General features: G+C 39.8%; 1 protein-coding gene across 9 annotated transcripts in view; it reads right to left on the bottom strand.

The window, feature by feature from the left end:
- Positions 1 to 17,006, bottom strand: part of LOC137291729 (receptor-type tyrosine-protein phosphatase delta-like) — a 415,228-nt gene that overhangs the window by 320,885 nt on the left and 77,337 nt on the right. For 7 of the 9 annotated variants that reach the window (XM_067823205.1, XM_067823218.1, XM_067823212.1 and 4 more), the window contains exon 1: positions 1,239 to 1,368. The exons of 1 other annotated variant lie outside the window; for it this stretch is intronic. The gene's annotated coding sequence lies outside the window, so the exon portion shown is untranslated. Of the gene's footprint in view, positions 1 to 110; positions 132 to 1,238; positions 1,369 to 17,006 lie in introns of those variants that run through there. One more of the 9 variants, XM_067823206.1, reaches the window with a different exon arrangement.

Raw genomic sequence — 17,006 nt, 5'->3', positions numbered from 1 at the left:
GATCACTGGCTACCAAACCCTAACTCCACTCACAACTCAAATTTCATGATCTAGACCACCTTCCCCATTCCCCATCCACAACACAATGAAAATTGAAAAAGAATATTTACCGTGGTTTTAGTTTCTACTCCATAGATGGCGGAACTGTCATGCCATGACAAATACACCTCGAAGAGAACAATAATCCGATTTGCTGGTAAACAGTCTCATTAACATAAATGCCGACCATAGATAAGATCGCAGGATTCAATCAGCAATCAATAATGGCTCCTCACACTGCATGGCATTTTTTGCCTTTCTGAGCTGGTTTTATAAACAAAAGTTTCTACACCTACAGAGAGAGAAAAACAGCTTTATGACTATTTTAATGCATAAAATATAAAAGTTCAGAAAAAGTGCAGTTTTCTTTCAAGTACATGCCAGCATGGACCAAGCTGGGCTTAAATAAGAAACCACTCCAACCACCAAGGTCTGTGTTATATACTCCACAAGTCTATCTGGGATCAGGACAGTTTGTCTTTGAGAAGAAAATGATATGAAATATATACCATGCGGGGTTTCAGCAGATTTTGCAAATATGGCAGTGAAATTCCATATCAGTTGCCATAGGAACAGCCATGAAATTTATGCTGAACTTTAACCTGTTTTCTATTCATGTTCATTTAATCAGATGTTCAGTGACAAATGGTACTTAAGGCAAACAAAACAAGCATCAAGGGAAAGAGAAAAACGTAACAAATGATACCACTTGTTTATATGCTTTGTAGGTTTGTTCACTGACAGAGAGACAAACATCTAGGATATACATTGTAATATTTTTACTCTGTCTTAGATCACTTCCGGTCAAAGTTAGAGACGTGCCTTTTTATGATAAGAATGCAAAATCAATTACAGAAAAGGTTAAGGACAAACTATAACATATTTTACAGCTTTAATGGATGTAAAAGCAATCCAGATCATTCCAAACTTAATGCATTTGATTTGCAAACATATTTTCCTTTTTCATTTTACACTTAGTCCTAAAAGTGGAAAAGTAACTTAGATGAAACAGAGAAATTATTCTAATTTCCTGTAACAGTTTCCGAACAATTCTTGACACCAGCTCAGTAAATTTATAAAAAGAAAAAACAAAAATCACTGTCCAATCATTGTCTTTCAAAGAAAATGAACAGGTGTCATGAACATTTCATGGAACAATAAAAGCAGACGTGAACTGGGAATAAACAAGATGTACAAACCTTATAACAGGCAGAACATATGAAATATCCAGAAACGAGAAACAGTGTATCCAATAAAGTGGCCACAGATCATGTCCCTCCAGAATGAAATTGGCAAGGTTTTTCCATGGAGCCAACAACTGGGCTGGTGTGTGTAGTATCGCAGCGATACGTAGTGCCTGCAAGATGCCAGATCAATGCTCTATACAAGAGCGCTCCACCGCTAGCCAATATCGGCTAGCTAGAGTCAATTGATCAGCATGGTTATCACTCAATAGAGACATATTAGGCCTCAATATTGCTTATTGCTCCGCAGCCTCGTAACCAAGGAGGGTCCGTACATGTCAGTACAAGCATGGTACTAATACACTTTATGTCAAGGATTCTTCGAAATTTGCCAGGGCAAGAAATGGACGAAGTAATGGTAATGAGTTTTGTGCCGAAAATGAGCGTAACAAAGAGCGACATACTCTGAACCGGCAACAAGTGTACTTGTCGACCAGGTTAAAAGCCTGTTGCATAGAAATCATGATCACTAACAGTGACATTCATTCTCGTTTTCATAATTTCATCAGGACTGTCTGGTTTAGTACGCAGGGACGAGTCATCTATTTATTGTCAAAGCAGACACCCTGTTCCGAAGACCTGCGTTATTTCGGTAAGCAGTCACAGGCCCTGCGTGATACCATCTATCTATTATGGATTATACATACTTTTGTCTACACTCCCAGACTAAGTCCCAGCTATATAAATAATTCCAGATTATCCCATCCAAATTCAGACAGGAAGACCGATATTATATTCTCTACAACCCAAGATCAGAGAAATGTGAGACATTGTGAAATAGTTCTACCACTTCAATGTTATTTGTATGCAGGAACAAAAGAATGTGACGAGGTTACTAATGGGTACCAGCATAAGAGCGAGCGAGTTCAGTTTTACGCCGCTTTTAAAATATTCCCACAATATCACGATGGGGACACCAGAAATGGGCTTCACATATTGTTGGGAATCAAACCGGAGTCTTTGGCGTGAACACGTTTATCCAACAAGCATAAGAAGTAGCAAAATGTATAAAGCATTAGTGGACAATGAGTGTGTTTGGTAGAACACAACTATTTCAGATATATGCCAGTGTTCACGAATAGTGTCTGACCCTCTGACAAATCCGGTAGATTTGCCAACGGTCAGACAGAAGTCCCCAACCTGGTGGCCCCAGTGTCTGACTGAATATATCACAATAACTATGTCTGAAGTTGTTAATTGTGGCATGTGATACTTGTTCAATGTTTATAAATTTATGTTTATAACGTTTGTCATTATATAACTTTAATAATTTCAATGCCACTTATGATAAATGTTAATTGGAAATGTCTCTTTAATTTCATTCTGTGGGTCCTGTGAATTTTCAGTGGGTCAGACAGACATCTAAAACTTACAGGAACCAACGTCCTGTTACTTTGAAACACCATTCGTGAACACTGATATGCATGAGCATGGATACAGCGTTGGTAACCTTGGGTCAACCAGTACAATTATTCAGGATCCCTGACAATCACAGGAGTCTGTCAGATCAAAGGGACACAACTCTTTAACTGTTGACTCGAGAACACGCAGACAAAAAACATAGCTTTTCTGCTGAAGAACCAGTTCCTGTTAGAGGTACTAGTTTCTTTGAAACTAGTTCTGTAGTTGACAATGAAGAGGGCTTCTGTAGAAAATTCTAAATATTTGTTTTGTGTGATACACTATACAAAATACATAATTTATGATGTGAATGATGTTGAAGAGGAAGATGATACACAAGAGTTAAACATTTTTGTCAAATCAACAAGACACAATGCCTTTGGACCATTCACACATCAGTGCAACCCAATACAAGGAAGTGTTGCATTACTCTGTAGCCACACCTGTAAATACATAAACGTGGATACCATGGCCTGTCTGTTCTTGTCACACAGGTCTTACACCATTTCTGTTTGTTTCCTAAATATCCAAAGGTCGCTGCCTTGTTGTAACTCCATTTATTTACAGCAAATTGGTTGATATGAACATAAATAACCTGACTAACATAAATAATGCCTTTTCCTAATTGCAGGTTTGGCCAATTGGAATAGAATTTGTAAAACAGTATACACTGACCTAGCCTTGCACAGCAATAGTCCAGCTGTATGGCAGCAACAGTAAATAAATGATTCTGGACCTGACAAACCTGACAACAACATGAGCATTTTATCTATACAACTGGTAGAAAATGTGTGTCAGAGTCTGAGGTTGACCACCCAATCCAGTTATTGCCTATTACAAAAAGCATAAGTTTCTGGAGGACAATTCACATGTCATAGTATCCTACTTGATTGATGCTCATGCTGATGATCACTGGATTGTCTGGTTCAGACATGATTATTTACAGATTGTTGACATATATTTTTCACAACTTGAGCCACAAGAAATCACAAATGGGTGAGCATCTTCAGTAAGAATACTGCAATCAGTTAGCATTTCATGTGTACACAAATAATTATTTGACTAAGTCAGGTAGATTTGGCTTTTCATAGTCAAAAGCACTTCGGTTATTCAAAATTAATGTCTGTCGAATGTGAAGTATGAAAGTGTAACCTATATGTTCACTGAATGTTTGTAGTGAATTGAGTTTTACACCACTTTTAGCAATATTCCAGAGCAATAATATCATGGCGGGAAACACCAGAAATACGCTTCACACACTATGCCTATGTACGGAATCGAACCCAGACTTTCAGCATGCTGATTGAACCACTTGGTTACCCAACTGACCCCTTTTGTTTAGAAAACAATGTACAATAGATAAAATCAAGGCAAGTATGACACATACCAATATAAGCAGATCCGTACATAAGTAAGGGATGTAACTCAGTATAGTAAACTGCCATATAAATAGTGAAACACTATCCAATGTCGTGTCTACAGCATTCATCAACTGTAAGTAGTCTCATTTGACTGCAGACCCAACATGAAGCCTTCCCACTTCATTGCAACCTTCAGTAATTGAAAGAAAATGGCCTGATGTATAACAAGTATTCATACCAGGAATTCATAACAATGTCAGAGATTTTGCAGACTACATACGTATGGCAGAATATTCCCAATTCGATATATTGGATTTTTTTCATGTTTGCAACAGCCTGTTATGAAAAATTACTATTGATTTCTTCAAGTATAAGCTTAGTATATGCAGAATGAAACAGCATCTGCCATCAATCTTGATACTCTCAACATACACACTGTTTTCCACAATGGCCAAAGGGTAAAAGGGCTTAAATTATTGGAGATGACTATTTCAGACATATGAAAAAGAATTGTTTTATGATACCGAGCTTGTTGTTCTAATCTGCCTGGGATGGTGGGTAGTCCAGTGGTTAAAGTGTCCCCTCATCAGGCTGAAGACCCAGGTTTGACTCACCACATGGATACAATGTGCGAAGTCCATTTCTGGTGTCCCCATCCATGATATTGCTGGAATATTGCTAAAAGGGGCATAAAACCATACTCACTCACTCGCTTAACTCTACACTCAGTAATCTATGACATTGGCCTGTAAATACAACATACTTCCACAACATCACTAACTTTAGTGCTTGTAAGAGGCGACTAACAGGATCCGGTGGTCAGACTCGCCAACTTGGGCGACACATGTCACCATCTCCAAGTTGCGCATCAATGCTCATGCTGTTGATCACTGGACTGTCTGGTCCATTATTTACAGACTGCTGTCATATAGCTGGAATATTGCGGAGTTTGGCAAAAAATAACTTCACCTATTCATTCCTTATAACCACAGTCAATCTTGAGTAACACGAACAGCAATTGGACAGGACAAAAAAATAGTTTGTTGTAATAAACATAGTGAGGGAGCGAGGGAGTCTAGTTTTATGGTTCTCAGCATCAAAATAATGTGGTTACTAAATAATTAACAAGGATAGCTGAATTAGCGTCAATCCTATGATAAAGAATATTACTTGTAGTAAATGTTGAGTTTTAATACAAACTACAAGATATTATTCTTAAATTCACAACGGATTGAAGAGTGAGTATTTCATACAATATGAGTTACAATCCAACAGTACTGGTAAGTTGAGTTTTATGCCGCATTTAAAAATATTCCTGCAATATTACAGTGAGGGACAGAAATGAATTGTACGCTGAACTTTCCACTCAGATGAACAACCTGTATCTTTGCCAAGTCCTGACCTTTATATCTAACAAGAAGCAATGGAAACCTCATAGCTGTCAGCCATTTTGATATATGATGATGCTGATGTTGTGTTCAGTAGTTTTATTATGCTCTGTTTAATCCAGTACAACATTATAAAGATTCTGCCACAGCAGCTCAATGACCTTGTGGCCTGAGTGTTGGTTCATTAGACTGATGACCCCACCTTGATTTCCAAATATCTACTTCTAAATCCAATTGCACAACCAATTCATCAAAAGAATGTAAGTGCTAAGTCAGCAATATTGTATGGGAGTTGAAATCATCCCGAGACTAAGATCTGTTTGTGGAACCTGCTCAAATAACTGGAACAGTATTTACCATTCCAACTAACCATAACCCAATTCTTAGGTGATAATTCTGGACTTGGACATTACTACCCTTGATACTATTTGATAAGAATTCATATCCCATGTTTATGATATTGCACAATATGGATTCTGCAATACAGAGGATTCTTAAGATTATGGAATAAAATTTGTTGCTATTATTTCCAGAACAATAGCCTTGATGAAAAAATTACCTTCTCAGTAGAAACATACTGAACAAGACGTCTTGTCTTGCATTTTTCAAGGATGTGTTCAAAGTTGTGGTATAGAAATAGACATGACATATTTGACAGATATATATGTATCGCTGTGTGCAGTATGTATAGAATCAATACTGAAGAATTCCCTGCTCCAATAGCCCTGGCTTGTGTTCTCCAGAAAGCACTGCATATGCCCAATCACACTCGGTGAAGTGTCAGGCCCTTCAAGGGTATATCATTATTAAGCACTTCAGCGGTTGTTACAGAAGACAATTCAGCATCTCTCTCAGCCAGTGATATTCATTTATTGCCAAATGTAACCATTAGTGTGATGGAGTTGAGTTGGTGCTTGTTGCATTGTTTGTTGTTTAACGCCGCTCAGAGCAATATTCCTGCAATAGGACAGCAGGCTATAAATAATCGGGCCTGGATTACACAAACCAGAGTTTCATGCTAAGGACACCATCACAGCGAATCTGTACAAAGATAGGACTATTGAGTGATGGACCTTGAAACATGACATCATGTTTTCTGACTAACAAAGGTTGTCATGTGAAGCCAATTCTGACCCAGTGAGTGAGTGAGTTTTGTTTTACGCCGCACTCAGCAATATTCCAGCCATATGGCGGCGATCTGTATATAAATAATTGAGTCTGGTCCAGACAATCCAGTGATCAACAACATGAGCATCGATCTGCGCAATTGGGAACCGATGACGTGTCAACCAAGTCAGCGAGCCTGACCACCTGATCCCGTTAGTCGCCTCTTACGACAAGCATATTCCTCTTTTATGGCAAGCATGGGTTGCTTGAAGGCCTATTCTACACCAGGACCTTCAGGTTCAAAAGTGACCCAGAGTAAGCTGGGTTCCATGCTGCTTTTAGCAATATTCCCGCAATATCACTGATAGGTACATTGGAAATGCACTTCATATACTGTGTGTACCATAGTGGGGAATTGAACCTGGGCTTTCAGCTTGACAAGTGAAGGCTATAACCATTACGCTACCCCTTCTGATCCAGAATCCATATGGGCGAGTGAGTTCAGTTTTACACCCCTTTTAAAAATATTTCTGCAATTCGACAGCAAGGGACACCACAAATTGGCTTCACACCTTGAACCATGTGGGGAACTGAACCCAGATCTTCGTCATTATGAGCTACCACTTTAACCATGCCACTCCCCCCTTGGAAGAGAAGCACGAATGAGGTAATCTCGAATGAGTGAGAGGAACTTGCTTCAGCATGAGTGATGAAAGATATCCCGGCAAGACAGTAACTGATAGCACGCGCAACAAACTTGTCACAGTCAGTACCATCATACACACATTTTTACTCGGTCGTGGATTGTAACATTTTTGTTCTTGCAACAAGAATGAGACAGTTCAGACATTTTCCATGGGAATGGGATCTCAGATTATGAAAAACCTTTTGTTACTGAGGCCTTTTCTTCCTCCCAAACTTCACTGGGGTTGCTTTGAAAAACGACTGGGAAAAATGCTGAAGTACCAGTTTGCCCTGATACTAGTAATGTACCCTAATATGCCAGCAATATACCTTGGTATCGCTAAAATAGTGAGTGAGTGAATCTTTATGCCACAAGCAGCAATATTCCAGATACATGGCAGTAGTCTGTAAATAATTGAGTCTGGAAAAGACAATCCAGTGATCAATAGGATGAGCATCGATCTGCGTAATTCGGACAATTACAACAGGCACAGTCGCCTTTTGTGGCAAGCACAGGTTGAAGAAGACCTATTCTATCCCAGATCTTCACAGGTTCACTCAAATAACATCTAGATCTAAATCAACTCTGGCTTTACTCCCAAACTGAGTGAGTGAGTGAGTAAGTGACCAACTGTTGCCTTGAAAAACTGTTCACAGGAGCATCAAACCAAATCCACCCACTCACTCACTTAGACACTTTATTAAAAATCTTACAGCCCACATAATCACGTCCAGAAACAAAGAAAAGGCACAAAAATAACATGTTCATCAAAATCTGGATGAATGTGCAAAAACTTCCCAGGAATAATTGAGGTGAGGGACAGGGTCGATGTGAAACATGAGACATTATTTCCCTTGAGGTATGGCCACTATTGAGTCTAAATAGGGGTGAAGTTTGGCACTGAACTTAACATATGCACATCACATTTTGCTATTCCCTTGAAGATAGGAAGTGGAGCAGGAGAACACTGGCAGAAGGGAGCAGACGACAGCCATATTGACATTACTGACCATTCACAACATGTGTTTCCCACACTAAGACAAATTATGAAAATGTTTCTCCACTGGATGAGGGAGTGAAAGAGAATCTTTGTGTGTCTCCCGTTGCAATGGCTGAAGCTGTGGTATTGCACACACAGGGAAATGAGGCGTGTAAACAATTCAAGTGAGCAGAACTAAAACTCAAAATCCAATTTGCAGATGCTCTCACTGGCATCAGGCAGTAAACAGGGGACATAACTCCACCAACAGTTCAAACTTAATCTATTACGAACATTGATTCTCAACTGATAATGTTTTTCTTCAAAGGGAAATCTAATATCCAATTTTTAAAACTGCAGGGATTTTTCCACAAGCAGACACAATTTTAATGAGTGGAGAGATTCTGTCATCATTAACAGACTAGTTTAGCAGATATAAACACTAGCATGTTAGAACAAGCAGGTTTTTACACCACTTGCAGCCTTATCCAAGTCTTGTCACAGCTGAATCAGGAAGAAATGGCTTCACAGACAGCACACATATCAGTTGAACCTGGATGGACAACAGGAAGTGGAATCTGCTTTGTATTTACAAACTGACATACATTTAGTTTGGGAATGGCATACGGAATTGGTCATCAGGGACCCATGCTTGTTGTAAAAGGCGATTTACAGGATTGGGTGGTCATACTCCTTGACTTGGTTGACACTGTCTTATTCCAACTGTGTCGATCAAAGCTCATGTTGATTATCACTGGACTGCAGGGCTGTAACAATGCATCCAACTATCGATGGATTGCAACTGTTGAGCCACCGACAGCAATTAATCGATGATAGAAACAAAAAACTATCGGTGCATCGATGGTATGTGTGACTAGTGATAGTTGAGTAATTGACTTCCACTGATAAATGTGCAGCGCAGGAAGTACCAGATTCACTCACTTTCATTTGAAGTTGTCCGCCCCTGATACCTCTTAAACAAACTCGATCTGGCTGTCAAGTTTCTTATCAGTTACTAAGAAAGACAGAAACTAATTCAGCTAGTTTTTATTTCATATGAATTATACATTCATTTGGGGAAATTACTGCAAACATGAGTGAGTGAGTGAGTGAGTGAGTGAGTGAGTGAGTGAGTGAGTGAGTGAGTTTATTTTTATGCCACAAGCGTCCTTGTGCTTTAAACTGTAATAGTTGAGGGCAAAAGTGTGCTTTATTACACTATACATGGTGGTAGAACGAACTGTATTTCTAAACTAGTCTTAAAAATCATGTAAGAAGCAGGCTACTCATTCCCCAACAATGATACCAATAACATCCTATATACAGTGCCTAGTTTGGCTGTGCAATATTACCCGTAAACTGGTAAACTAGGTACAGTGTCTTGCGATACGATTATCTTGGTATGGTTCAGATTTTGCAATATATTGGGTCATCCCATTGAAGTATCTGCCCTTGACTCCCATGGCAACTTTTATTTCTGTTGGTTTCACGTAACATTTTACAAGTACCTTTGTAACTGGTTCCAAATCAGCCAAATATTCTAACTTTTGTGGACTAGAATGGTTTCGTGTGACAGATTTAGACCTGCTTGATATTGTGCCACTGACATTCCAGTTATGGTGTCTGTGGCCTTTCAGACATGGTGCCACTGACATTCTAGATATGGCATCTGCATCCTTTCAGGTTGTGAGCCTTAGACCTGCTACTGGTCACTGCCACTGACATTCCAGTTAAAGCATCTGTGGCCCTTCAGATTATGTGCCTAAGACCTGCTTGATATTGTGCCACTGACATTCCAGTTACAGTGTCTGTGGCCTTTCAGATATGGTGCCACTGACATTCTAGATATGGCATCTGTGGTCTTTCTAATTGTGAGTCATAGATCTGCTTGATATTCTGTGATTGTGGCCTTTCAGATTGTGTGTGCCTTAAACCTGCTTGATATTGTGCCACTGACATTCCAGTTACAGTGTCTGTGGCCTTTCAGATATGGTGCCACTGACATTCTAGATATGGCAGCTGTGGTCTTTCTAATTGTGAGTCATAGATCTGCTTGATATTCTGTGATTGTGGCCTTTCAGATTGTGTGTGCCTTAAACCTGCTTGATATTCTGCCACTGACATCCCAGTTAGAGGACTGTGGCCCTACAGATTGTGATTCTTAGACCTGGTTGATATGGTGTTACTGACATACGAAATATAGTATCTGTGGCCCTTCAGATTATGTGCCTTAGACCTGCTTGATGTGGAGCCTTTGTACATTACAAATATTGTGCCTCCACTGATTTCTACCACCGACAGCCCTTCCTGCTAGGGCTTCCTGAGAACAACAACTGTCTGGACACACTCCTGCTAAAGAAAACAGACAAGATCGAGAAGCTGGGAGCCCTACAAGAAGCATCATAAGGCCAGAACTTGTACATCATGACTCATCATGCCTTATTATGTCTAGTCTTGATTGCTCTGAAAATATGACCATAAACAAAATCAGAGAATAACAGACAAATGTTTCCTGAAGGAATGTTTCTAGGTTCACAAAGACATAGAAGCATAACTGTCATACTGCCAAGACATGAGTGGTACCTCAAAGTATGGTAGAATGATGGACAAGCAGATGTTTGTGTCCAGTGAAATCCTCAAAAAAATGACAACAGAATACATCATGGTTTACACACTTTCATACAAAATGTGATGACAAACAATAACAATGAGTGTTGAGTAGGTATGGTTTTGCACGCTTTTAGCAACGTTATATCAATATCATGGCAAGGGACACCAAAAATGAGGTTCATATATTGTACCCATGAACTGATAATGAAAATCTCAATCTCAACAAAAAGTATCCGTTGTACCATTGTACAAAAAGTATCAGTTGTACCATTTCAGCACTTCTTTCATCAAAAGTATATACCCACATCCAGAAGGAAATTCAGGATTGGCAATCCATGTTTTCTACACAACTGAAATTAAAGTACAGCTTTTTTGAGTGCGTATGTTCTTTAACTTCTTTTGAGTTTTACTCAAAGCTGTTACAGAATCTGAGGGTGGGAAATATGGTCAAAACTGAAAGATTGGAAGACATTTAGGTCAAGAGTTTGAACAAAGTGGACATGATTAGGTTTCAACAATGCTCATATCTATCCACTCTGAAAGAAAAACAAGAAAATCTAGCATTATATTAATTAAAGAGACTTACTTGAGCAATAACTCAAACAGCTGGTGCTGCTGAATGGGTTGTCCTTCCTCAAGGCTGCCAAGAAGGTGAATACCTTGGTATTGTCCATTATTCTTTGAAATTCGTAAGAAAATTGAAGGATAGATCACCACCTCACCAATTACTCCGAAAGGTACCCTTTCGTAGCAGTCATTCTCACACACAAATTCACAACTACAAGCATCCTTTCTCCAAGTTTCAAGTGCAAGATGCAGTCATTATGTCTACATTAAAGGCAAAGTCTGGAAACATAGATAATCTTTCGAGGTACAACTTTTTTCTTCACATCATTTGGGAAATATTATTTAGACAAGTCAGCACTGCCCTAGAGCTGGTTCGAGTCTAATCTAGGATTCACAGTGGGTAAAACTTAAAAACACTGCATTCATTGCCTTGGAGTCATTATAAGATGTTACATGTTACTGGCTAAGGGTAAGAGAAGACAGGATTGACTTCCATATGTGTGAACCAGCAAAAATTCCCAGTTTAACGCCTCTTTAAGGTGTATGGTTTTTCATTCAGATTTTCATCTATCTGCCTTCAAAAATGACATAATGAGCTACATAACAAGGGGCTATCAGCAACTGACTCCTGACCAGAAAATGCAGTGATTGATACAATGCAGGATGGTCCATAGAACTGGGGTTCAATCCACTGGGTGATCAGGTTGACATGTCATTGTATCCCAATTACACAGAACGATGCTCATGCTGTTGATCACTAGACTGTCTGGTCCAGACTTGATTATTCACAGACTGCTGTCAAATAGCTGGAATATTGCTAAGTGTGGCATTAAACAACAGCTTATAAATCAAATAAACAACCATGCTGTTATGATATGTAACCAAGTATCCAAACAGACTATCCAATCCTCAAGTTGGTTTAGCATCTAAACTGACCCTCAAAAGAAACTTTGCACCATATTTCAATCATCCTAATTCCAAGAATAAAAACAATAGAAGTTTGAAGTACAGGATATTTAATATATCAACAATGCCAGAAAACACTGAAGGACAGAAAACTGGCATTCTGCTATCACGTATTGCACTACAGACATCCAAAGTCAGTAAGGGGGAAAGATTTTGGTTAGCCAGATGTCCTGTACAATTCATTCACACCCAGATAGTGGCTCCAGTCAAGAAATGTGTCACTTAAATGTCAAGTCTGGCCATCCCGTGCAGCCAAACATGCAAAAACTCAACATCTGACTGAAGACGTCAAACTTCTCATGAGGCTGTTCCATTCGGCCTGTAGAGCTTGTACCAACTTTTGTCTGTTGGGGGGAGGATGTTGTCGGAGTCTAACACACCTGTCCAAGATGTCCTCGAGGCACTCTATGGGTCTGCAGAGCATGACAGCCACTGTAAGACACTGACGTTGCTTGCGGCAAGAAGTTCACAATACGAGCTGTATGAGACCTGGTGATGTCATACTGGTACAGAACACCTCGTACTGACTCACCTGTTGTCTGCGACAGTAAACATGTTGTCTGCCATCAACAGAAAACAAACAGAACCTGCTTTAATCCCAACATTGCCAACATCATACCATATTCTCCCATTGTTGTCTCCTGCAGAGATGTTCAGCGGTCAACATCTGTCCAGTGAATAGCTGATAAGTGCTGATACCCACTGCCCAAAGTCTTCTAGTCACCATGGTTGTGCTGATTTGCCAACCTAAAGCGTGCGCAGCCAATGACGTCAGCCGATGAAAGCAGTAGCAGAGGGGCAATGTACGTAGGTACTGGTCCACCTGTGGTGCCATGACCCATCATCTCCCTGTTCTGGGCCTGTAATGTGTCCATCCAGTCTGGTTGTATCCTTGCAGCACGTTACCAATGGCAACACGGGAACAAGCAAAGATTCTTGCAATGTGGGTATGCGTTGCCCCCATCTGAATCAATTTGATTGCTCGTTCACATTGTCTTGTTGCCATTTCCAAGGTGGTCTTTTCCCAGTGTGATGATGAATGTCCAACATCGATGCTGCACAGTTTTTATACCCATGAGGCACATGCAGTTCAGTCTGTAGTGGGGTCACATGACTTTCGATACTTCGCAACTTCAACAAGACGTGCATACTGCCAATTCAACATTTCATGCGAACACAGGTTGCATTTGGGTTATGTGTTTGTAGACTATTTGTGTTTCAACCTATCTTGGTCATTTTTCGAAAGATTATTTTTTAATGTGCAAAGTTTCTTTTGAGGTCCAGTCTATTAATGAGGACCAAAGTTTCTCCTGAACTCACACTTGGTATAGAGAAATCAAGGGCTATACCATGATAAATCCTCAGTGAGTGAGTGAAACATGACATGCTTTCTGACTAACAAAGGTTGTCGTGTGAAGCCAATTCTGACCCAGTGAGTGAGTGAGTTTAGTTTTACGCCACACTCAGCAATATGCCAGCTATATGGCGGCGGTCTGTAAATAATCCAGCCTGGACCAGACAATCCAGTGACCCACATGAGCATCGATCTGCACAATTGGGAACCGATGACATGTGTCAACCAAGTCAACAAGCCCAGATCCCGTTAGTCACCACTTACGAAAAGAATATTCGCCTTCCTATGGCAAGCATGGGTTGCTGAAGGCCTATTCTACCTCGGGACCTTCACGGGTCTATAAATCCTCATTAAAGCACATCCTTCCTGCATGCTGGTAAAGTTATAATTTTTCAAAAGTGATGCTAAACAATTAAAAATCAACCAATTTCCACCTGAAACAAATGTAACAGAGGACCCAATCTATCAACTTGCATCAAACTGAAGAAATATGGATAAATTACATCCTAAGGTGTTTAACTTTCGAGTGATTTTTCGAGATGGTTTATGCTGTGACCATATTCTTCATATGCAGTAAAAAAAGAACAAACTGATACACACTGGAATGGCTTCTCACACTGTTCCATGTATCAGTAGTCACACACAGGGTCATATTTTGCTAAGTTATCTTAGCATTGTGACTGATGAAGATGCCTTAGATGAATGTAGTTATGTTTATCTTTATGCTACGGTCACCTGGGGAAACTGAAACCAGGCTTTGTTCCACAATTACAAAATGATCTTAGCGCTAAGATAAATTACATATGTTTCATGTCAGTTGCGCTGAGATAAGTTTCTGGGGTCCTGTGCTACAAACTGATCACAGCACTAAGTTGGATGTAGTCTTCTGTAAGGGTTTTTTGACATCTTAGAGCTTAGATCAGTTTAGAGAGATAGAATCTTGGGGCCTATTCTCTAAACAATCCCAGAAGTAACATGAATTTCAATCTGTTGTATTGGACTTGTGACAGTCATAAGATCAGTTTGACCAACAGCATGATTGTGAAACATAAATGCTACGTAAAAATAAAATAATAATGAAGTTAATATTTATATTGGGCCTTTTTCAACCACTGTTCAGAGGCACTGAGACAAAGGCAATGTCAAAAAGCTGTGTTCTTATCATTTGCTTGAACTTGTTAAGAACATGTATGTCTTGCATGTTGTTTTGGATATTCATCCACAATATGGCTACGGCTTTGGAAAAAGATCTGGCACTATAGGTATTTGTTTTTGTTGGTGCAATCTCCTCGGTCTTCAACATTAAAAAAGTAATCTCCACAAGTTTCCCTACCCTGATATCTGTAAACAGAAACTCAGGATTCTGGCAAACGGGACATGCTTAACACAAAACAAAGTCAGCAATATCGGCTCTCACAGTCCTAGAGGTTAGTCCTTGTAGTATTTGAAATTTTATAGAACCCATAGTGAGTGAGTTGAGTTTAACGCTCAAGTCTGGAGCAGAGAATCCGGTGATCAACAACATGAGCAATGATCTGCGCAATTGGGAACTGATGACATGTGTCAACCAAGTCAGCGAGCCAGACCACCAGATCCCGTTAGTTGCCTCTTACGACAAGCATAGTTGCCTTTTGTGACAAGCATGAGTTGCTGAAGGCCTATTCTACCCTGGACCTTCACAGGTCTGGAAACCCTTACATCTTTCATTCCTGGCAATACAGTCCTACCACTAAAGATCAATTTTTAATACACAGGGATCCTTAAAACACTGAACATTATCAAGAAATCAAGCAATACTGCTGCAACCTCTTTAAAACAAATCTTTGTACACAACTTACGAAAGCATTTTTTCAAGACATCATAACACACATTTCCAAATGTGTCCTAACCAAGAATGTGATTCACTTCTCAGGATCCACAAGATAAATTGTCTCTTCCTTGACTACAAGGGAGAACAACACCCACTCAAGTCTTGAGTCTTGCTATTATTATCGTGTTTCTCAAACACCAGTCCCAGATCAACGAGAAACTAAGAGGAGCTGGTCTGATTAGCCGATTCAAATTATCTCAGATGCAAATGCGAAACAAACAAGCCGACAAGAAACTGCCTAAAGCCATGTTTCCGTATTCATAACATGATTTCGAACTTGGACATAGTTATACTAAATCTTCAAAGGAATCACGACCCTCCACTTGAAACTTGCCCGTAGCATGGAGTATACTGAACATGTCTGAATCTCTTCCTCGGCAAGTTAAAGCAAGGAGACATAGCACGTGTGGAAGTTTGCAGATCCTGTCCACACGGCCATGCAGACTTCAGATGTATCGGCTTGAAGTGTAAACATTTTAGCGGGATTGTTGGCTGCTAGATACTCCAGCTTGGCTGGGAGCTGGTATCACCTGCATCATGGTACTGCACGGTTACATCCCCAGGGACCGGCTGGTAATGAAGGAAGCATTTCTCTTCCAATTTCACAATTTTCTTTTTAAGACAGCTGTAGCCTGTGTTCGGAGTTTAAAAAAAAAGGAAAAAAATGCCTGTACTTGTCTGGCGCTAAATGAAACTTTCATGACATTCTGAAAACATGGTGTACATTCTAAGGTGGTGTCTCAGTGTCAGCCACAATATATTCTCTCAAACAAAGATGGTTTAATGTCACTGAAAAATTTGAGCAAGAAAACTTTTTAGGTCCTTTTAGCAGGTGGGTATTTAAGATAAATCCAGTTACAAGCAGAACATAAGAAATCAGTTTCACACATTTTGCACCCAAGTAGGGAATTGAACCCAGGGCTTTGCTATCACAAACAACTGCCTCGCCCACATAGCTACCCTTCAGACAACTTAGAACGTGAATTATTTTAAAAGGATGTGTAGGAAATGTGGTAAATATTCCCTTTTTTATTAGTGAGTGAGAGTGACTCACTGCAGGGACACCTGGAAAGGGCTGTAACACAACATGACCAATAAGCAGCATGGTGCAGAAGACACAGTGTCTGCCTGGACAACACAAGGTCATTGGTTCAAACCCAGGATGCATCATACCATCACCCTAGATTAGGCAAGTTGTATATGGAAGCAGAACCAGATCCTTAACATAAAGTAAAACCAACACCATTAGGGCTCCTCCTGTTGGTGGAGGCCAGGGATTCTTGGCTTAAGATACAATCCCAACACAAATCAGCATCAGCTGTAAGAGGAAGTCCTTCTGCTGTTGTAGTTTGTGCATTTATCAACCTTAACAACATTCAGTCTCAACAACATGGATCAAGTACCAAACACCTTAGCCGAGTTTTGACCAAATGAC

Source organism: Haliotis asinina, chromosome 7, assembly GCF_037392515.1.
Source record: "Haliotis asinina isolate JCU_RB_2024 chromosome 7, JCU_Hal_asi_v2, whole genome shotgun sequence".
In the NCBI taxonomy this organism is placed as follows: domain Eukaryota; kingdom Metazoa; phylum Mollusca; class Gastropoda; order Lepetellida; family Haliotidae; genus Haliotis; species Haliotis asinina.
Note: the sequence above shows the minus strand (reverse complement) of the source record. Positions and strands in the feature narration are given on the sequence as shown.